Raw genomic sequence first — 22,167 nt, 5'->3', positions numbered from 1 at the left:
CATGTGGTGACCAGAAGATAGGTTGGAGGATCAGTTCTCTGCTTTCACCAAGTGGGTCTCAAAGACTGCCAGCAGGCTTGCTAGCAAGGATATTTACCTGCTGAGCCTGTCTGCTGATCCTGATTTGTTGTTGTTGTTGTTGTTTATTTTATTTTATTTTATTTTTGATTTTTCGAGACGGTTTCTCTGTGTAGCTTTGCGCCTTTCCTGGGACTCACTTGGTAGCCCAGGCTGGCCTCGAACTCACAGAGATCCGCCTGCCTCTGCCTCCCGAGTGCTGGGATTAAAGGCGTGCGCCACCACCGCCCAGCCATCTTTATTTCTTAAGTAGCTGGTGCCTTACTATAAAGAAGGTGCAACAAATCCAGATCCAAAGTACACAGTCTTCATAGTCAGTAACCACCTCATATTTTCCACTGAAAATGGCAAATTCTTCCTGGGTCCTCCTCCTAATGGCTGTGATGGACCATGGAGGTGAACCCTTGGATGCTCTGGCCCAATATGATGCTGCTAGAAGCTCTGCAGAGGGCACAGAGACAGAAAGCAGAAGAAATGGCCACACCACTCAAGTCTCCTTTCCTCACAGGCTTGCTAGCCAAACTTTTGTTTTATAGGACAGGGACTCCTTAGCTCGGGTTGGCTTCAAACTTGTTATATAGCCAGGAATGTCTGAGCTGCTGATCGTCTGGCCTCCACCTCCCCAGTGCTGGCATTACAGATATGTACCACCATGCCTGTTCTATGCATCTCTGGGAATGGAACCCAGGGCCTCTTGCATGCCAGGCAAGCACTGTGCCTATCACTGTACGATCTCAGCTGCATCCCTAGTCCATGGCCTCAAACTTTTCATTTTCCTACTTTGTCCTCCTGCATGCTGGGATTACTGTTGATTTGCAGTGGGATTTGAGAAGCTGTTCAGATGATGCTGACATTTAGGCAGGGAAAATGAGGTAGAACGGAGACCAAGAAGAGCAAGCAGAGAAGCAGTGTAGAGCAAACCGAGAATGTGGCTAGAGAGGGAAACTGTTCAGCGAAGGGTGAGAGAGGGCAGTGGTTTGGTAGAGTGAGGCTAACACATCCTATCTCTGGTTGGAGAGATGGCCAGCAATCAAGACCACTAGCTGCTCTTCCAGAGGACCCGGGTTCGATTCCCAGCACCCACATGACAGCTTACAATCTTCTGAAACTCCAGTTCTAGGGAACCCGACACCCTCACCCAGACATACATGCATGCAAAACACCAATGCACATAAGGGGGATGGGGTGGGCGGGACAAAAACCAACCAAACAAAACAAATCCTATCTCAGAAAACTACAAAACTAGAGAAAATGTAAAACCACTCAGGGTTCAGGAAGGCTATGTGTTTGTGAAGGGGCCCCAAAATAGCTTGACCACACAGCATCCATAACAGGCTTAGGGGCCTAGGCACAGCTTCTGTGACAGGCTTACTAGCTAGCCACACTCAGATCCAACCTTAAGCTGATACCACCCAGGGATCTACCCAGGGATGGGGGAAGTACCTGACATCCCAAACATTCCAACCTTTAGATAAAGTGGCCAGGTGTTCTTGAGTCTAGTACACACCTATTTTTTGTTTTACAGGTATCCCTAGATAATTGTCAGACAATCAGGGTCCTGGACCCTGGAAATCCCCTCACCCCAACCTCTGCTGTGATAAAAATCCCAGCCTGCCTGGGCTCTGGGCTCTCTGCTCTCATCGTTTCGTCAGACAGACAGAGGGACCAAGCCCTGGAGCTTGAATAAAGACTCTTTGCTTTTACATACAGGATTCGGTTTCCGTGGTGGTCTTTTGGGGGTATCCGTGATCTGGGCATAACATGTTGAAGACCCATTTCGACTACATAGTAAGTCCTAGACAGCTTTGACTGTGTGATGAGACCCTGTCTCAAAAAACAAAACAAGGACATGGAAATGGCTCACTGGGTAAAAGCACCTGCCACCCAAGTGTGTGGGACCTCAGAACCCACATAAAAGTGTGAGAATTCTCAGAACTCCCTAAAAACTGGATGTAACCCGGGCAGTGGTGGCACACACTTCTAATCCCAGAACTCAGGAGGCAGAGCCAGGTGGATCTCTGAGTTCAAGGCCAACCTGGGCTACAGAGTGAGTTCTAGGAAAGGTGCAAAGCCACACAGAGAAACCCTGTCTGGGGGCGGAGGGGGGAAACAATGTAAAGCACAAATGTCTGTGACCCCAAAACTCCTACAGGGAAGTGGGAGGCAGAGAGTCCCCAGAAGCTACAAAGAGACAATCTCAAAGTGGAAGATGGGATCCTACAGCCTAGGTTGTTATCTGATCTCCACACGTGAGCTGTGGCAAGTGTATGTATGCACTTATGTACACACACACACACACACACACACACACAGAGAGAGAGAGAGAGAGAGAGAGAGAGAGAGAGAGAGAGAGAGAGAGAGAGAGAGAGAAATGACGGACCTAGTTAGGGCTCTGGAAGCTGAATAACAGCTCTGGAACAATTGCGGAAGTGTTTATCCAGCAGAAGCCTTGGACCCGCAGGTAAGAACTGTAACATTCTTGCCTGGGGCTGTTAACTTTGCCCCACCCTGGTCAACAGGGTTAGTGTACCAAGAAAGATTAGGCAAAGTGTACAAAATAAAAGTTCTATTGCCAGAGGGGACTCCCCTGACCTAGAAGGACCCTCAGTGAGACAGCCCGTCACCCACTAGATGGCTTTCACAAGGACAGACGATGGTATATCTGCAATGACAGAGAAAGACTGGCACCTTCCACAGGGGAATATGAAATGGCACAACCACAGTGGAGGACAGTCTGGTCGTTTCTTTACAAAGTTAAACATAAACCCATAAGTCAGCAATTCTACTATGTGCTGCCCGAGAGAATTGGAAACATTCCCATACAAATACTTGTGTACAAATATTAATAGCAGCATTACTCATTATAGCTGGTAATTGGGAGCTATCCAGATGTCCTTCAAATGATCAGTGGATAAGATGTGGTATATCCATATACTGGAACATTATTAAGCCATAAAAAGGGATAAAGTACTCATATATGTTTCATCAGGAACAAGCTAAAAAAAAAAAAAATCCAAAGCAGAAGAAATCAGATACTGCAGGTCACCACATAGCGTATCCTTCCACTGCTAAAAGGGAAATTCCATAGTTAAATTAGTAGAGCCAACGCCAAACAAAACGTGATTTGAAAGTCAATCAGCTTCCGGAACAAAAGCAGCCAATACTTGATCAGACATCACAGAACACCAAGTGAGATAAAACAAAAGTTACTACATTGGCTAGAGTTTAATCAACCAGTCAACTGGTTACAGATTTTTGTTGTTGTTGTTTGTTTGTTTGGATTTGTTTTTTTTTTTTTTTTTTTTTTTTTCTAGACAGGGTTTCTCTGTGTAGCCCTGGCTGTCCTAGAATTCACTCTATAGACCAGGCTGGCCTTGAACTCACAGAGAGCTGCCTGCTTCTGCCTACCGAATGCTGAAATTAAAGGCCTGTGCCGCCACTGCATGTCAGTTGGTTTTTTTGTTTTTGTTTTTAATTTGTAGTGAGTGTTTATCTGTGTTATATTTATGTACATCATTTGTGTGTCTGGCACTCAAAGAGGCCAGACTAGGTGATGACCCTTAAAAGACTCAGGAACAGGTGTGAGCTGCCATGCGGGTGCTGGGAACGGAACCCAGGTTCTCTGCAAGAGAAGCCATTGAGTGCTCTTAACTACTGAGCCGTCTCTTCAACCCCTACTTACAGTTTTGACTAGCTAAACTATAGCTCAGTTCACTGGCCACAGGGCCCTTTGCAACCAGTCTGAACTCAGTTACTGTGATAACGTTGTCCGTTTGGTCTGCTGAGCCTCAAGCAGATGCCCACTCTAAATCCATGGCCTATTACAAAATATGATGTGAAGAGAGAGACACATTTCAGCTGTCTGGATGTTGACTGTCGGTGAGCACTAAGGAGTGTGTTGGTGGTGCATGTATTATATAAATTTAGTGAAAGTAATCACTCTTAAAATGGGTACCCTTTATAGCGTGTATTGTAGTCCTAGCTAGAGCTGATGGAGGCTGAGTTAAAGATCACTTGACATCAGGAGTTCAGAGGCAGCCTGGGCAACATAGTAAGACACCAAGCCTAAAATAAAACATCATCAAACCATGGAATGATGAGATGGGGGCATTCCATTCCACATGGGCATGTCTGGATTCTACACTGGGAAAAGGATTCTACAAGTGTGTTAATATCGCAACACAAGGTGGCTAATGGCCTCTTTGTTCCAGTTGATTCTGTTAGCCCAGATGATAGCTAGAGAAGCAGAGTGTTGATATTGGCAGATCATTGGAGCTGTCCGTCAGTCCAGAGACACAGTACTGAGAAGTACACGGAGTGATGAGAGGGACAGGGGGTCTCAGGAGGGCAGCCGACCACCCGATCAAGGTAACACCTAGCTCCTGAATGACTGACTAACTTCGACACCCCTCCTTTCACCCCACTATAAAACTGGCCGGCTATTGTAGTGTTGACATGGTCTATCCAGCGTGCTAAACTGGTAACCTTCTCAGATCATGACACGCTGAATAAAACACAACTTAATTCAGTCTCTGGGTTAGAGAGGTAGCTCCGTTGGTGGGGTGCTTGCCCAGCATGCATGAAGCGCTGGGTTCAATCCCCAGCACTGGTTAAAACTGGGAGAGGGGGGGCGTTGGTGGCGCACACCTTTAATCCCAGCACTTGGGAGGCAGAGGCAGGCGGATCTCTGTGAGTTCGAGGCCAGCCTGAGCTACCAAGTGAGCTCCAGGAAAGGCGCAAAACTACGCTGAGAAACCCTGTCTCGAAAAACCAAAAAAAAAAAACAAAAAAACTGGGAGAGGGGCACACACCTGCAATCCCAGCACTCAGATTTGAAGGCAGGAAGTCAGAAGTTTAAGATCATTCTTGGCTATATAGTGGGTTCAAGACCAGCCTGGGGTTACATGTAAACTAACCCTGTCTCAAATAAATACATACATACATACATACATACATACATACACAAATCAGTTCCTAGTTCTGCCCATTGGTCTTCTTGGTATTAATAATAACAGGAAACATGATGTCCAGTATTCTGGTTATAAATTTAGATTTTTTTTTAAAGTGTTTATTTTTGTGACAAGGTCTTGTCAGATTACTCAGGGCAGTCCTAAACTCCTAGGCTCAGGCAGTTTGCCTCAGCCTGCTGAGAAACTGAGGACACAGGTTCATGTTAGTCATAACTGGCTGAGAACATACATTTTGATTATTTTTTGGTGTCCTCTCCCAATTATTCATTATTTATTCAGTGTGTGTGTGTGTGTGTGTGTGTACCACTTCCCACGTGTCAAGGTCAGAGGTCAATGTGGTGAGACCCCAGAATGTGGGATCCCAGAGATTAAACTCAAGTCATCAGGATTGGCTACAGGTGCCCTTCCCTGCTGAGCCATTCCGTCAACCCCCCCCCCTCTTTTTTTTGTTGTTGTTTGGTATGTTTTGTTTTGTTTTGGTTTTTTTGGTTTTTCCAGACAGGGTTTCTCTATATAGTCCTGGCTGTCCTGGATCTTGCTCTGTAGACCAGGGTGGCCTCGAACTCATAGAGCTCCTCCTGCCTCTGCCTCCTAAGTGCTGGGATTAAAGGCGTGTGCCACTGCCCAGTATTGTTTGGTATTTTTGAGACAAGATCTTACTATGTAGCCCTGGTTGGTCTCTTTCTGTGGTAGTCTGACTCTGTCTCCCAAATCCTGGGATTCCAAGCCTGTGTCACAATAGCTGGCTTACATTTTCTCATTTATTTTAATATTGAGACAGGGTTTTCCTATACTGTGCAGGCTGGCTTCAAACTCTTGAACTGAAGTGACCCTTGAGTCTTCCAACCGCTGGGATTATAAGCATGTACCAGCTTACCCTGCAAGAACACACATTTTTTTTTTTTTTTTTTTTGAGCTGAGGATTGAACCCAGGGCCTTGTGCTTGCTAGGCAAGTGCTCTACCACTGAGCTAAATCCCCAACCCAGAGAACACACATTTTTAATGCTGGAGATAGTTCAGCAGTTAAGAGCACTGCTTGCCGGGCCATGGTGGTGCACGGAGGCAGGCAGATCTCTATGAGTTCAAGGCCAGCCTGGTCTACAGAGTGAGTTCCAGGGCAGCTGGGTCTACACAGAGAAACCCTGTCTTGAAAAAACAAAACAAGACAAAGAGCACTTGCTGCTCTTGCAGAGGTCATGGATTCAGTTCCCAACACTCACGTGGTGACTTACAATCATTCAACCCCAGTCCTAGGGTATCAGACACCCTCTTTTGACCTCCATGGGCCTTAGGCACTCATGTGGTGCCCATACATACATGCAGATAATAAATGAACAAACTAGTAAATAAATAAATAGAACACACATACACACATTTATTATTATTATTATTATTATTATTATTATTATTATTATTTATTATTATTATTATTGGTCAGCAGGTTGACTTGGTGGGTAAAGTGACTCCCGACCTGACAATGTGAGTTCAGTCCCTGGAACCCACATGGTGGGAGAAGAGAACTGACTCCTGTAAGTTGTCCTCTGGTCCCGCATGCCTCCATGGCAAGTGTATAATCTTCCACACACAAAATGTGAAAAGCGTTTTTTTAAAGAATGTATATTTTGGTGGTGGCGCACATCTTTAATCTCAGCACTTAGGAGGCAGAGCCAGGTGGATCTCTTTGAGTCTGAGGCCAGCCTGGGCTACAAAGCAAGCTCCAGGCTGGCTAGAGCTACATATTTCTTTGTTTTTCAAGATAGAGTTTCTTTGTAGCCCTGGCTCTTCTGGAACTCACTCTATAGACCAGGCATTCTCAAACTCATTGATCTGCCTGCCACTGCCTCCCAAGCGCCGGAATTAAAGTTCACCAGTATGCCCGGCTTGAGGCCCTGTCTTTAAAAAAAAAAAAAAAAAAAGAAAGAAAGAAAGAAAGAAAATGGAGAGCACCGGGTACTTCCCCTTTCTCCAGTCCTCACCCACTTTTACAGCACGTCTAATCAGGCCTGGGTCTGCATCCCTCCTGAGAAGGCAAGTGGCCAGTTCCTGACCAGGGTTGTCCCCTGGGACATTAACATTAAGTTGGTGCCTCTGGATCAGGGGCTGGCATTGAAACAGTGTGTGGCAGCTTGGCTATTGGCTATTTGAGGAACTGTGTCTCAAGCAGCAGCTCATTTCCTGTGCCATTCTGGGCTCTGCCTCTCTGAGGCCATGGGGTTCTTCTGTTTGATGGTAGTTTTCCTCATTCTGTTTTCCATGTGAGGCTCCATGGGGTCTCCTGATGGTGCCTGATGCATTAACTCCATGCCAGTCCTGGTGCTGCAGGTTAAACACAATGTCTTTCTTTCTTTTTGTTTTTTGGTTGTTGCTGTTTTTGTTTTTTTCCCCAAGGCAGGGTTTCTCTGTGTAGCTTTGGAGCCTAACGTGGAACTCCCTCTGTAGAGCAGGCTGGTCTCGATCTCACAGAGATCTGCCTGCCTCTACCTCCAGAGTGCTGGGATTAAAGGTGCGCACCACCATCACCTGGGTAGTGTTTCTTTTTCTTAGAAAGAAAGAAAGAGAGACAGAGAGGGGGGGAGGGGAGGGGAGGGGAGAGGAGGGGAGGAGAGGAGAGGAGAGGAGAAGAGAAAACCCTTCAAGGATTACAGTGTGAACCAAGAATCTGGAACAATATTTTGATTGAAAGCCTGCCCAGCACCACAAAATAAAATAAAAGAAGGGCTGGCAAGCTGGCTCACCAAGTAAGGAAGCTTGCTGCCAAGGCCGATGATCTAAGTTCAAGCTCCAGAACCCACATGGTACAAGGAGAGAACTGACTCCCACACAAGTGTCCTCTCATTTTCATACATGCTTTATGGCACACCAATGTATGCACACACACACACACACACACACACACACACAATGTGTTTTAAAAAAAACAAGTCTAAGAGCCAGACCCCAAATACTATAAAGTTTGTCTGCCATCTCTCTGGAGTATGTTCTAAGGTATTCCTCAGATGCCTGGAACCTAAGATACTGCTGAACCTTTTATATTCATTTTTGTTAAACTCATACACCCATACTCAATTTCATGGACATAATAAAAGCTTAACAGCAATAGCTAATAATAGGATAATTGTAACTATACTATAATAAAAGTTATTTAAAACTTGGTTATTTTTATTTCTGGAATTTTCCATTTACTAATTTTGGAGTGAGGTTAAGTGAGGTAGCTGAAATGGTAGCAGAACTTTGGGTAAGGGAAGGCTACTGAGGATTCCATGTTTATGAAGCTCTATGTAAGACAGACCTTACCTATAGGAGCAGGCCAGCTTTCCTGATCCTGGTGGGAGGGAGAGCCTTGGAATGGGTGAAGTATTGTAAAAACTGTTTGGTTCCTTCCTCAGAGTCCCAAAGCCTTTGACTTCCTGGGGCTGGGACTACCCACCGCCACCCACCCAAAGCCTTTGACTTCCCGGGGCTGAAACTACCCACTGCCACCCACCCAAAGCCACACTTACATGAAATTTTCTACAGGGCAGATGACTGATTGAAACTTCTGTGATTATGCAGAGCCAGTGTTTCCAGGTGGGAAACCAAGTTCTCCTGGGATAGCTTTAGCTCTTTATATAAGCCATGTATTGCCTGCCTCTCTGTGTAACCTAATGTCCTTATAACTATTGAGCAAATCCTTGTAGAATGTACCAGCAAGATCCCTATCTTTCCTAACAACGTCATCAGATAACATCTGAGGCCTAGAGCAGAGGCTTCCTCAAGCTGCTGTAATCTTCCTACCTGATGTTTCTACCCATCTATATTTTAATTAATGGGTTTTTGTTGTTGTTGTTTTTGTTCTAGTACTATAAAACCTTCAGTAAACAGTTAGGTTAGGGTAACCTAAATCTGTGTCCCTGGGCCATGGTCGCTCATATTTGTTCCCAGGATCACCTTATTTCCTTTAAGGTAAGAGATGAGCTGTTGAGTTTTGAGCCATCTTTTGTACTTCACAGAGCCCCTTTCAGCCATTCTAGAGTTTGCGTGCATGAGATGAGTCCTGGTAGACTGTAGACAGATTCGACATGAGGGCTGGTGGCCAAATGAACCGCCATGGAAGCACTGCCTTGGATGTTTCCACTCTTTAGCAGAGAAGAAAGGTCTTGGAGACTGAATTCCTATGGCTAGTCATTTAATCTGTGATTCCTATATAATGAAACCTCCCTACACCTCTCAAAAAAAAAAAAAAAACCCAAAACAACAACAACAACAACAAACCAAATAAATACAAAAACCTAGCAGATAGAATTAGGAGAATTTCCCACTCCATCAACAACTGAGGTACCAGGAGAGTGGCACATGTAGCTAGAGTTTTCCTGCCTTTACCCACAGTCAGAACAAATCTTTGTCACCCGCCGGTCCCACAGCCGCTCAGACCCAACCAAGTAAACACAGAGACTTATATTGCTTACAAACTGTATGGCCGTGGCAGGCTTCTTGCTAACTGTGCTTATAGCTTAAATTAGTCCATTTCCATAAATCTATACCTTGCCACGTGGCTGGTGGCTTACCGGCATCTTCACATGCTGCTGGTCATGGCGGCAGCTGCAGTGTCTCTCCGCCTCAGCCTTCTGCTTCCCAGAATTCTCCTCTCTCCTTGTCCCACCTACTTCCTGCCTGGCAACCTACTTCCTGCCTGGTCACTGGCCATCAGTGTTTTATTTATTGACCAATCAGAGCAACAGATTTGACATACAGGCCATCCCACAGCAGGCACACACAGAGAGAATGGAAGCTTCAAGCTCATGCCCTATCACCCACCTCCTGCTCTGTGCGTTTCTTCATTCTATGCTTTAGAATAAACCGGGAAATATAAGTAAAGTACTTCTCTGAGTTCTGGAGTTAGTCTATTTAGTCAGTTACGGAGCCTGAGCGGAGTGTGTCAGAATCTCCAAACTCGATGTCAGTCTAGAACTGCGGCTGGGCAATCTGGGCATCCTGTTTGCAGCTGGCATCTGAAGTGAGTGTGGTCTTTGAGACTAAGCATATGGAGTTGGGGTTGTAACGGGGTAGTGTCAGGACAGAATTGAACCGACAGAAGTGCTGTGCATAAGAAAGGTGTCACATTGGTCGTCAGGAGACAGTGCACAGAAGTCTGGCATCAGGAGAAGTGGAAACAGCATTGGGTAGTGAAATGGTCTGTCTTGACAATGGTAGTGGTCACATGGTACGTGTTGTTCATTTTTCAAAATCATGGAAATGTACAATAAAGGTGATGTTTTGAAAACACAGATCAAGGAGTTGGCAGAAAGGTCCATGGGTAAAAGGTGTTTGCACAAACCTGGCAAACTAGTTCAAACCCCTGGGACACACGGAAATGGTTGAAAGAGAGGACAGACTTCACAAAGTTGTCTTCTGACCTCCACACAACTCCATGTGCACCCCCCAACCCATGCATACAAAATAATTAACAAAACTACAGATCAAGAAGTTGGTGATTTACTCAGTTGATACTAGGCTTACTTAACATGCAGAAGGCCTAGGGTCTCATCCCCAGTACTGCGTAAACCATGTAGCATCTCATGCCAGCACTTAGGAGGTGAAGGTAGGAAGACCAGAAGTTTAAGGTCATCATCAAGTATAGATTGGTTCCAAGGCCAACCTGGTATAATTGAGAACCTATCTCTAAATAAGGAAATAGATAAATAAGTAAATAAATAAGGGCTAGAAAAGTGATTCAGCGAATAAAGGTGTCTCATGTCAAGCCTGAGGACCTAAGTTTGATCCTGTAAAAGAAGAGAACTGATCTCTGAGTTCCAGGTCAGCCTAGTCTACAGAGTGAGAGGACATCCAGAACAGCTGGTGGGGCAGAGAACAACACATTACAGAAACTGAAAATACAATGTTCATAGCAGCATTATTCATAATAGCCTGAACCTGGAAACAACCTAGATGCCCGTCAACTGAAGAATGGATTAAGAAAATGTGGTACATATACACAATGGAGTTCTACTCAGCAGAGAAAAACAATGACAGCATGAAATTTGCAGGCAAATGGATGGAACTAGAAAATATCATCCTGAGTGAGGTAACCCAGACTCAGAAGGACAAACATGGTATGTACTCACTCATAAGTGGATACTAGATATAAAGCAAAGAACAATCAGACTGTAACCCACAGATCCAGGGAGGCTACATGGCAGGAGGGACCCTAGGATGACTGTGGCTTATAATAAGTTTTGGTTTTACTCAATCACTGAGGCTTGCCCAAAACATTTCACTATTAGGACAAGAATTTGTACTGTATCAAGCTGATGATAAAAATAAAATAAAATTAAATAATAATTTTAAAAAAAGAAAATACAATGTTCAGAAAGTCCGAGGCATCAGAACTTTCCATTCTTTTTTTTTTTTTCAAGACAGGGTTTCTCTGTGTAGCTTTGCGCCTTTCCTGGGACTCACTTGGTAGTCCAGGCTGGCCTCGAACTCACAGAGATCTGCCTGCCTCTGCCTCCCGAGTGCTGGGATTAAAGGCATGTGCCACCACCGCCCAGCAGAACTTTCCATTCTAAATGAGATAAATGGGATGACTTCAACAAATCCTTCCCCTTAGGGCTTGGGGAACCTTGTGGAAGAGGAGGCAGAAAGACTGTAAGGGCCAGAGGTGACGGAAGATACCAAGGAAATAAGGCCTTCTAAAAACATTAGACACAACTTACGTAGGAACTTGTTATGCCTGTGTCATAAGCTCCCCCCTCCCCCGCCACCACCCAGACCACAAGGAGTCCAAGTTCATATGCAAAAGCAAAGAGCCTTTATTGCAAGCTCAAACTTGGGCTCTCTGTCCATTCCGACACAGACGTTGGGTCAGGGAGAGCTCTGAGCTCAGTTATGGCAAGGTTTTTAAGGAGTAAAGAATGGAGCATCTAGTATTTGTTTGTCTCAATTCTGATTGGTCTCCTGCAGGGTAAAGTTGTGCTGATATTTTCTTTGTGCACTCCAATAAAATTTATCTGAGGATCAGATGAAAAAGCCAGCCACTATAGTAAGCATAGAGGTCAGGCAATGGTAGCACACGCCTTTACTCCTATCACCCAGGAGGCAGGGATCCATCTGGATCTCTGTGAGTTCAAAGCCACACTGAGAACAAAGCCAGGTGTGGTGGCACATGCCTTAAATGCCAACACTAGTTAACCATAATGGTCTGGAGGTCTGTACAGATAGACAGGAAGTGATGTAGCTGGGAGAGAGAGGAAATGAGATAGCAGAACAGAAAGGCATATAGGCATGGGTATACAGGAAGTAGGTCTCTTTGGAGACTGAGGTGTCAGTGAGGTGAGGTTGTCTGTGGCTTGTCCTGTTTTTCTGGTCTCTCAGTTTTAAACTCCAATATCTGGCTTTGAGTTTTTATCTTTATTTATTTATTTTATTTTATTTTATTTTTTTGAAGATTTATTTATTTATTATGTATACAGCATGTATGACTGCAGGCCAGAAGAGGGCGCCAGATCTCATTACAGATGGCTGTGAGCCACCATGTGGTTGCTGGGAATTGAACTCAGGACCTCTGGAAGAGAAGTCACTGCTCTTAAGCCATCTCTCCAGCCCCCCGAGTTTTTTATTAATAAGATTGTTTAGCAATTCGTCTTACATACAGTTTGTGGCTTTTCCTGGTTATTGTAACGGCGAGGCCTAGTTCTAGTATTATTAGTTTGCAGCCTGTTATGGTTGCACTAATATTAAGTTAGGCCTCTTCAAACTCACTGAGACTATAGCAGGATGTACAGTGCCTGCACAGGTGTGCACTAGAACAATAGAAATGTACATGATTAATGCAAAGCATTTAACGCCTTTGTAATGAAATGTTTTTTCCCCACCAATTAATTTGACAGTGTCAGATTAGTATGCGTACCGAAAAATGACATTTTATTTTGTTTTTCCTTTGAGATAGGATCTCATGTAGCCCAGGATGGTCTTGAACTCACTTTGTAGCTGAGGACAACCTTGTATTTCTGAACTTGCCTCTACTTCCCAGTGGTAGGACTGCAGGTGTGTGTCAGCATGCCGGGGTTGTTTGTGGTGGGATCCAACCCACAGCGCTGTGTGTATCAAGCCACCGTTCTCCCAACTGAACTGCACCCCTCCCCTCATTACTTTGTTGTTTTGGGTTTTTTTGTGGTCCTGGGAATAAAACCGAGGGCCTCACATCTGTTAGGCAAGCACTCTGCTGAAATAGGATTTGTACGGCAGATGACGTGTATGCTTTAAAATGGACAGGATTTGTTTTGAAACCCATATCCTAGCCATCTTATATACCATGAAGTCCTATTTGATTCTGCATCTAAGAACTAAGACGAAACAACCAACCAAAAATTCCCCAGTCCCTCCCTCCCTTCTTCCTTCCTCCTCCTCTCCCTCCCTCTCTTCCTTCTAAAAGACTGGATCTCAATGTGCTGACCAAGTAATCCCCCCCTCAGTTTTCAGAGCGGCTGGCGCTCCAGGCTCATTCCATTGCACCTGGCTCTGCTTATTTATTTTACTAGTCTCTCACAGTTCTTTTTAGATTATCAAGAAAAGAATCTCATTATTAATATTCTGACCTGCCCCTTGGTATTGCCCTGCATCCTGACGTAAAAGCCTCATTTTAAGGAAAAACCCTCACCTTCCTCTCTCTCTTCTGCTTTTCCTCCCACGAGGTGTGCACCCTTGACCTTTCTCTCTCCCTCTCCCTCTTCCTCTCCCCCTCTCCCTCCCCCCTCTCCCTCCTCCCTCTCTCTCTCTCTCTCTCTCTCTCTCTCTCTCTCTCTCTCTCTCTCTCTCTCTCTCTCTCTCTCTCCTATCTTTCTCTTTGTGTCTCTATTATAATAAACCATTTCCACACAGATGCAGCACCTGGGTTGTGAATGACTGGCCACCGCCCCCCCCCATGCCCTCATGGGTCATCTGTCAGCCCACCCACTGCTGCATCTGCCCATCATGTCAGCATAGTTGCCTGCACATGTGGGATACCCTGGCCCAGCCAGCTGGGGATCACCCAGGTGTTCAGATTCATAACACTCATTCCTTGGGCTCCCTCTTTGAAGAGCAGTCTTTGGCTGAAGAATCCCGATCCATAGCTATGCCTTGGGCCCAGAGACAGGACTAGCCTCTCTTGACTTACGTTCTGCTCTGCATTCTCCAGTGCTCTGCCAGCCATCCAGGCTGAACCACCAGTGTTAGCTCTGGTGGTCATTCTCCAGCAACAACATCCACTGGTTTTGTTTTTATATCCCTGCTAATCCCACTCTTGTATTCAATATAAGAGAAGGCCTTCTCACCGCTGCCAGACTTGTCTGCAAAAGCATTAAAATAATTACTCCCTGAATATCTCAATCGCGACCACAATCTGTTATTTTTCTACAGACTCCCTGGCTACGGTAGGCTTTCAGAGCCTGGTCCCACCCCAGCTCTGGAGCTGACTTCTGTTCATTCCCTAATACCCTTCTCTAATCAAAATATTTCATTTATTTATTTTTGTTCCCCCCACATCCCATGACAGGGTTTCTCTGTGTAGCCTTAGCTGTTCTGGAACTCACTCTATAGGCCAGGCTGGCCTTGAACTCAGAGATCCACTTGCCTCAGCCTCCCTGGGATTAAAGGCATGTGCCACCACTGGCCTGCAAAATATTTTGTTTTTGTCAGGTCCCAAAGAAACCTGGGACAAATGGCTGAAGTGCCTATTAGCATACCAAAGCAGTTGCTGTCCTCTAGGTTCCTTGGTACCCGTGGCTCCCTCTGCTCTTCTCACCCCCACCCTCTACCCCAAACCTCTCCAGCCGGTGTTGGGGGGCTTCCCTTTCCTTCCCCAGCTTCTCTTGCCTATATAAACCTGCCATGTTGACGACGTTCCTGTTCGGTGCTCAGCTCTCTCTTGTCCCCTCTCTGTTTCCCCCTCTTCTCTTCCTCTCTCACCCCCCCCTCACCCCCCATGGCCTGGTTCAGTCTACTTCTTTCTTGTCCTGTTCTGGACTATTCAGATGCCTCTGGCTGAACTCTCATATCTACAATAAAATCCTTCTCAACCGTACCCTGGAGCAGTCATGTCCTTGTTGGTGTTCTGTTTTGCATGAGTCTGTGGAAGAAAAGGTCACTCCAAGATGAATTTAGGCTTAGCAAATGCTAAGGTGAATCAGCATCTGGCGAACTGACTGCCAGATGCTTCTCAAAAAGCTTCACAAAAAGCTTTTTTATTGTTACAGGATTTATACCTTTATCAAGTAACTTTTGAATATCAAAACCTCCTCTTATCTGGTGTTGTTTGAAGGAACCATCTACCTAAGCAATCCTCGGCCATAAGACCTCTTGGAGTGCCAGGTCCTCTCATTACTAAGTTTTGCAAAGGTTCTGGAGTCCTTCAGGAAGAACTCAGATAAGAATCAAACATTTCAAACAAAAGGTAACAATCACAAAAGGTAGCAATCACAAAAGGCAGTTCAAATCCTCGGTGCTGAGACTCCAGAATTCAAGCCAGATGTAATGTCTCTGTGGCATCTTTAGCTACATTTCTTTATTTGCATTTATCTGGTGTCTGAAACCTGGGAGGGGCATATATGTGCTCCCTTCCAAGGGACTCAGCTGCTACAACCCAGGCTGCTGATTTTGCTCTCCCAAGTAGATGGGGTTGTAGATGGGGTTTTCTGTCCAGCCAGTCAGCTCCCAAATAACCACACAGAGGCTTATTATTAATTATAAATGCTTGGTCAATCGCTTAGGCTTGTTACTAACTAGCTCTTACATCTTAAATTAACCTATATTTTATATCCACACTCTACCACATGGCGGCACCTTTTTTCAGCATGGCATGTTCATCTCCTGCTTCCTCTGCATCTATCTAGCGACTCTGACTTTTTTCATCCTGGGCTCTCCTTTTGTCCACAAGTCCTGCCTAAACTCTATCTGCCTAGCTATTGGCCATTTGACTCTTTATGAAACCAATGAGAGTAATATTCACAGTGTACAAAAGGATTATTCCACAGCAGTGGGTCATTTGTTTCTGCTGGCTTCTGCCACCCACCAAATTTCACTCCAAATTCTAGAGTCTGCATCCTCAGCCTTCTTCCCTCCACCTGCTCTAATATCCTCCTGGCCTACTCCATTAGTGTCCTCTCTGGCTCCTGAAGTCTGCCAGGCCCTCCTGGGGTGCCTGTCACCTGGGCATCTCTCCATCTTTCTGGCCTGCTATGCCCTCATGGGCATCTCTCTGCTTAGACACTTACCCCTCTTCCTCTATTGAAACCCTCCCTTTTCCCAAAAGCCTCTCCAGTCCACCTCTTCAACTGTTTTCTCAGCTACCTGCTCTAACCACTCATCTCTCCTCCTCTACTGGGTGTCACCGCAGAGCTGCCTGCTTTGTCTGCTGTTACTGGGCCTCTGTCTCATGGGAAGGGACATCTCCATTCTGTAGTTTGGGACATTTCTCTCTAACAAGTCTTTCAGTATGCTTGGGAACGCCCTGGATTGAAATTCTTATCACCAAGACACTTACCCCCTCTCTCTCCCACCCTTTCTCCCTCTCTGCCTGTTCGCCTGTTCGTAGCTCCCTCCTGGAGCTTCCTCAACTCCCCATAGGAGATGCCTGCTAAGCCCTGTAGCTTCCTTGTGCCCTCCTGAGCCTCATGATCTTGGAACCCTCCCTTGGGTGGTCTGCGACCCTGCCCCTTCTGTCTGTCAGCTCCTCCTGGAAGTTCCACGGCTCCTTTATGTCCTCCTGAGCCTCTAGCTTCCTTGCACCCTCCTGGGTCTTATACGACCCTTTCTGTCTTCCTCCTAGGACTCAGGGATTTCATTAAAGCTTCGCTGTCTTACTGCAAACAGCTTGGCTTCATTCCAGCTCAATGGCCAAAGACGGCGCACTAGATTTTCAAATTTTCTCCTAGGTAACAACTTCTGCCACTGCATAAACAAACGATCCCCCAATCTCCTGTATCTAAATTCTCTCTGCTCTACACTTCCAAATCTATTTCTAAGGTTTTTCTACTTTCCACTCTTAAAAATCTTTTTTTTTTTTTTTTTTTTCAGAGACAGGGTTTCTCTGTGTAACTTTGCGCCTTTCCTGGATCTGGCTCTGTAGACCAGGCTGGCCTCAAACTCACAGAGATCTGCCTGCCTTTGCCTCCCAAGTGCTGGGATTAAAGATGTGTGCCACCACTGCCCGGCTCTTAAAAATCTTTTATCGATACAATTCTTGGCTCACTGCTCTAAAAAAAAAAATCTCTTAGAACTATTGAGTAAACTCCTTTTCTCAGGATTTGTAAGTTTATTTGGTATGGTTAAAATATCTGTAAAATTTGTTATCAAAAATTTAACTTAAAACTTGTAACAAAAGGCATACAGTTAAAAAACTATACATAGGTACTCTTATATTGCTACAACAAATCATATATGTGATTCAACTCTTGTTTATAATATACTATTTATCTTAGGGTTTCTATTTCTGTGAAGAGACATCATGATCATGGCAACTTTTTTTTTTTTGAGACAGGGTTTCTCTGTATTAGCCTTGGCTGTCCTGTAATTTATTCTATAGACCATGATGGCCTCGAACTCACAGAGATTTGCCTGCTTCTGCCTCCTGAGTACTGAGATTAAAGGTGTGTGCCACCACAGACCAGCAGCCACAGCAATTTTTGTAAGAGAAAACATTTAATTGTGGTTCAGAGGTTTAGTTCATTACCATCATGGTGGGCAGCAAGGCAGCATGAAGGCAGACGTGGTGCTGGAAAAGGAGCTAAGAGTTCTTACATTTTGCCTCACAGGCAACAGGAAGTAGTCTGAGACACTGGGCATGGCTTGAGCATATATGAGACCTCAAAGCCCACCCCTACATACAGTAAAACACTTCCTCCAACAAATCATACCTACTCCAACAAAGCCACACCTCTGAATAGTGCCACTCCTTATGAGCTTATGGGGGCCCATTACATTCAAACTACCACATTCCACTCCCTGACCCCCAAAAGCTTGTAACAATGCCTTAATGCAAAATGCATTTATTCCCATTTTAAAAGTCCCCATAGTCTATCACAGTCTCAACAATGTTTAAAAGTCCAAAGTTCAAAGTCTCTTCTGAGATTCATGCAATCTCTTAACGGTAATTTCCTAAAATCAATATAAAAAAACCAGATCACATACTCCCAACATACAATGACACAGGATATATGTTACCATTCCAAAATGTAAGAAAGGGAGTATAGTGAGGCAATACTGGACCAAAGCAAGACTGAAAACCAGCTGGGTAAGTCCTAACTGCATCTCCGTGCCTGATGTCAAAATGCTCTTCAGATCTCCAACTCTGTTCAGCTTTGTTGACTGCAACACACTTTTTTCTCTTGGGCTGGTTCTCCTCCCTGTTAGCAGCTCTCCTAGGCAGGTATCCCACAGCTCTGGCATTGCCAACATCTTAGGGTCTCTAAGACAATCCAGGCTTCAACTTCACAGCTTCACACAATGGCTTCTCTAGGCCTCCATTCAGGGACAACCCTGCCACACGCTTGGCCTCAGTGGATTTCCTTAGGTGCAGAGGGAGAGAGATTCCATAATGTCTTTCTTCTATCCTTGATTCTAGAGCTAGAACCACGTGGCTGAAGCTGCCAAGTTCTGTTGCTTGCTGGGGCTGGAACATGCCCCCTGTTCAATTATATCTTCACCAGCTTTCTGTTTTCCAGGATTTCCTTCATTGCCTGAGCTTAGCTGCTTTGGAATTTGCTCTGTAGACCAGGCTGGCCTCAGAGATCTGCCATCCTCTACCTTTCAGGGGCTGGGATTAAAGGCATGCACCACCACACCTGGCTCTAAGCTTTTTTTAAATTCCTTTTCACAAGTTGGAAATTTAGCTGAGTGGGATCTTGCCCTGAGGTCACCACTCCCTTTATTTCATTTCTTAATCTGTTTATCTCCTTGAACACCGAATTTAACTTCATTCCACTTCCTGGTGCTCTTCTTCTCCTCAAATTGTTCTATATCTCATATTTTTTATTGTTCAGCTTGCTCTCCTTTCATTATAAACCTTCATTAGAGTTACCACCAAAAAACACAGGACAGTCTATATACCAGGCTATTTAGAGATTTCCTCTGCCAACAGAATTAATTCAAAACTCTTCACTATAGCCTCAGGCAGACTCTTCGGACAAGGATAAAAAGCAGCCACATTCTTCACCAAAATATCACAAGAATGATCTCTAGGCCACATATTAATATTCTTCTCCTCTGAAACCTTGAGTCATTCCCCACAGTTCAAATCAGGCTCAGTACCACTGTCTTCCATGTTCCTACTAGGATGGCCCATTAAGCAGCACTTAAAATATTCAACTGCTTTTCTATTCAATAGTCTCAAAGAAAAGGAAAACATGATCTGGCCCATTACAGCAATACTTCAGTCCCTGGTACCAACTTCTGTCTTAGGGTTTCTATTGCTGTAAAGAGACACCAAGACCATAGCAATTTTTTATGAGGAAAAACATTTAATTGGGGTGGCTCACTTACAGTTTATAAGTTCAGTCCATTATTGTCATGGTGGGCAGCAAGGCAGCATGAAGGCAGACATGGTGTTGGAGAAGGGGCTGAGAGTTCTTATATTTTGACTCACAGGCAACAGGAAGTAGACTGAGACACTGGGCATGGCTTGAGCATATATGAGACCTGAAAGCCCACCTCCACAGTGAAACACGGCCATACCCACTCCAACAAAGCCACACCTACGAATAATGCCACTCCCTATGAGCTTATGGGGGTCCATTACATTCAAACTACCACACTACATATGTAACTTGGATTTAATTCTTGTTTAAAAAATTGAAATACAGCCGGGAAGTTATTAATATTCTGACCCACCCCTTGGGGCTGCCCTGCATCCTAATGTAAAAGCCTGATTTAAGGAAAAAACCTTTCCTTCTTCTCTCTCCTCCTCTTCATTCCCATGAGGTGTGCATGCTCGACCCCCTCTCCCTCTCTTCCTCTCTCTTCTTTCTGTCTTTCCCTTTTTCCCTATCTTTCTCTTCATCTCTCTACTATAATAAACTCATTTCCGCAAGGATGCAGCACCTGAATGACATGGGGCTGCCCTCCACTACGTCTACCCAGCAGGTTTCCCTCACCTGTGGGACTCCCTGCTCTGGCCAGCTGGGGGTCCCCCACGTGCAGTACCGTGACAGCAGTGGTGGCACACGCCTTTAATCTCAGCACTCGGGAGGCAGAGGCAGGTGGATCTCTGTGAATTTGATGCCAGCCTGGTCTATGAAGTGAGTTCCAGGACAGTCAGGACTGTTTCACAGAGTCTCTGGGCGGGGGATGGATTCTATAATGGTGCACTATGAAAGGATCAGAAAAATGAGGTTCCCAGTTTCTCTGGACTGTATACTTTGGAGCAGTCATGTCTTTATTTTCATTTAATTTTTCACAATTACAATTGTGTGTATGTGAATGTGTGTGGAGATCAGAGTACAATTCAGTTCTCTTCTTCCACAATGTGAGTCCTGGTTATCAAATTCAGGTCATCAGACTTGGTGACCTGCAGAGTCTTTCTGATGGCCCCCAAGACATTTTTATAAATGGATCCTTCAAATACATGAGATTTGTTTCCTGCTTTCCCATACACCCTTTACGCATCTCAAGAACCCTCCTTCTAACTCTACCTTCAGAAATTGTGCGTATCTATGGGGTCCAGTTCAAGGCTCACCTCTTTGTCAGTTTCATACAGAAAGTTCCAGCTCCTTTACCCCTTCATTACTGACATAACACCTTTCTGCAGTAGTTGTTGTTGTTGTTTTTTTTTTTTTTTTTTGCTCTTTTAAGTTCAAGGCCATCTTGGGTAACATAAGCCAGAAGCTTATTTAAAATTAATTTTTAAAAATATTTTTAAATTTGTGTGTACTTATGTAATATCTGTAGTTTTTAAATTTATGTGTACTTATGTAATATCTCTATATTTTTTAAAATTATGTGTACTTATGTAGTATATGTATGTATGTATCTATCTATGTGTACCTCAGAGTGCAGGTGTCCTTGGAGTCCAGAAGAGTCATGAAATTCCCTGGAGCTGGAGTTATAGACAGGTGTGAGCACCTGTTGTAGATGTTGGGAACTGAACTTGAGTCCTATGCAAGAGCAAGCAAGTGCTCTTAATCGCTGAGCTATCTCTCCATACGCTTAAGGGGATCCTCCTGTCTCAGCCTCCTGAGTACAGGAGAACTGGGACTAAAACATGTGCTACCATACCTGGCTTCAAATTTTTGTTTTGAACATCTTTCCGAAGCAAATAAGGAAAGTGAATTCTGTGTTATAAAATTAGGGAATGAGAATTGGCGGTTACTAAATTGACTCCAACATTAAACCCTGACTGCCTTTCCCTTGGGATGACAGGAATAAAGCTGGTTTTATGTTAGTTACATAGATGATAAAATATGCTGATTCTTTCACCAGTCTTCAAAGCACTGGGTCACGAAACACAACCAGAGGCGATCAGGATGTTCAAAGCCAGTCTTACACGGTTTTCAGCATATTGAAAATGAAAAACGAGGTTACAGAAATGGGTATTTTAAATCTGCACATGGCATCACCCTTTTCCCCCTCAATCCTGTCGCTACGGTATGTATGATTTTAATGACCCAAATCGGGAAACAACATGGGAACACGGTAAGGTGACTTCATGTTGCATGACTGTGAATCTGGACCGTGTTTTGTTAGGTAGAGAGGTCTCAGACTCCAGGGCTCAGGGCAATGACTCCGCAGGATTGGTGGCGCCTGTGGCCCAGCGGGATCGCGCACTCTGCACAGGCATACCGGCCCGACCGACCTCCATTTCCATGGAGGCCACGTGTCCCTGCAACGAAGGGCAGCCAGGGCTGGAAAAGGGTTCCTAGCTCAACGGGTGGGAAAGGCGTCTTCTCGCAATGGCCGCTAACACGCCGCCCACTGAAGAACCAGGGCGACCCCATTCGAAAAAGCATGCCAAAATCTACTGGCTCTGGGAGAGCGCACCCGCCCGTCCGTCACGGCCCGCCTCCTTTCTTCCTGCCCAATCAATAACCACTTCCTGCCTCGCTCTTGACCAATCATCACGCTCCACGAAGAATAGCCCTAGGGGGCGTATGGGAAGGCGGTTTGAGCGAT

At 45.0% G+C, this 22,167-nt stretch overlaps 1 pseudogene; it reads right to left on the bottom strand.

Moving 5' to 3' along the window:
• Positions 1-316: 316 nt before the first annotated feature.
• LOC114681483 lies at positions 317-21,835 on the bottom strand (annotated as a pseudogene).
• Between the last annotated feature and the right edge of the window lie 332 nt (positions 21,836-22,167).

The sequence above is a fragment of the Peromyscus leucopus genome, chromosome 8b (genome assembly GCF_004664715.2).
Source record: "Peromyscus leucopus breed LL Stock chromosome 8b, UCI_PerLeu_2.1, whole genome shotgun sequence".
Classification (NCBI taxonomy): Eukaryota; Metazoa; Chordata; class Mammalia; order Rodentia; family Cricetidae; genus Peromyscus; species Peromyscus leucopus.
This window is presented reverse-complemented; position numbering and strand designations above follow the sequence as displayed.